Here is a 1,455-nt window from a genome sequence, read left to right as displayed (position 1 = left end):
GTCGGAGACAGTGTGATTGGCACAGGACAGAGCAGAGTTTAGGGCTGTTGTACCATAGGGTCGCTATGAGTCGCAAGCGACTCAACGGCACATAACAACAACAACAACATATCTTGCTAATTATCGAGCTGCACCAGGTTTTACTAACCTGGGACTCCACAATCAAATCAACTCAGTACTCTGTAATCCCAAAAGTGTTTCCAAACAGGAAATGACATTACCTTGGTCTTCATTCTCAGGGGAACAGAGGTATAAACATTTGATGTCATTTACTGTGGAAGGACCCACTGTTCTTAATGAGTAACACATCACTGCTTTTCTGCTTCAGAATTTGACAAAGATGAAATGAGCAAGGTTCAAAAGATGAATTGTGTTAGGAGTATTTTCTGTCAGTGACCTCTCAAGAGTGCTAAAGAGAAACGATGTCAGTCTAGAGACTAGGGTATGCCTGATCTAAGTCATGTCTTCAAAATCATTTGCTATGCATCAGAGAGCTGAACAATGATTAGTGATGACAGAAGAAGAATCGATGTCTATGAGTTATGGCACTGGAAAACAGTGTTGAATAATCCATGGACTGCCAAGGGAACCAACAGGTTTGTACTGGCAAGTATGGAAGCCAAATTGCTCTTTGGAGGCAAGGGTCTTTATCTGATATACTTTGGACATGTTGCCTGGAGGGAACAGTCCTTAGAAAAGGACATCGTGCTTAGAAGGGTGGAGAGACAGTACAGGAGAGGAAGACTCTGGATTAGATGGGTTAACACAGTGACTGGGGAAGTGGGGTTAGGTGTATCTGAACCAGTGAGACAGGTTCAGGGTAGGGTAGGATTCAGAGCTGGTGTGCCTATATAGGGTCACTGTGAGTCACAGGCGACTCCATGGCACATAAAAAGCAACACGACAAGAAGTGTATTCATGTTCAATTTCTTTATTTTAAAAATTGTATTTGATAGAAATCAATGTCTTTGTTTTTCAAATAGCATATTTCTAACGAATTTTGTACTGTTCAGAAATTGATGTATATGCGTATAAATATACACAAAGTAAATAAAAGATTTATTTGTTGCTTTACAATTTTCTGGGAGAGTGGGATACTGTCAAAATAAGACATTATAAAATGTGATATAGAAAAAATAGTCAAGCAGCCGAATGACTATTTTTTAAATTATTATTAATTTTAATGAAAGTTTACAGAGACTTGGATTTCCATTCATTCATTATTGTACTTTTCTCCCTGTCCACCCCTCTCGTCCCTCGTTCACTCTTCTCTTGGAAATGAAAGAAAAATTCTTTCGTTGTTATACAATCCCTACCCTCAAGTCCACTCCACTATGCAGCCTTCACCCTTGACTCCTGTCATAACAACAATATCTAATCATATATCCCTTTTAAACAGTTCTCTCCCTCATCTGTTTCAATGAAGTATACATAATTTATCCCATCTTTCGTCTA

This window comes from Elephantulus edwardii, unplaced genomic scaffold, assembly GCF_000299155.1.
Source record: "Elephantulus edwardii isolate Elephantulus edwardi_28Jun2011 unplaced genomic scaffold, EleEdw1.0 scaffold00221, whole genome shotgun sequence".
NCBI classification, from domain to species: Eukaryota; Metazoa; Chordata; class Mammalia; order Macroscelidea; family Macroscelididae; genus Elephantulus; species Elephantulus edwardii.
The sequence above is the reverse complement of the archived record's forward strand: the minus strand, read 5'-3'. Positions refer to the sequence as shown.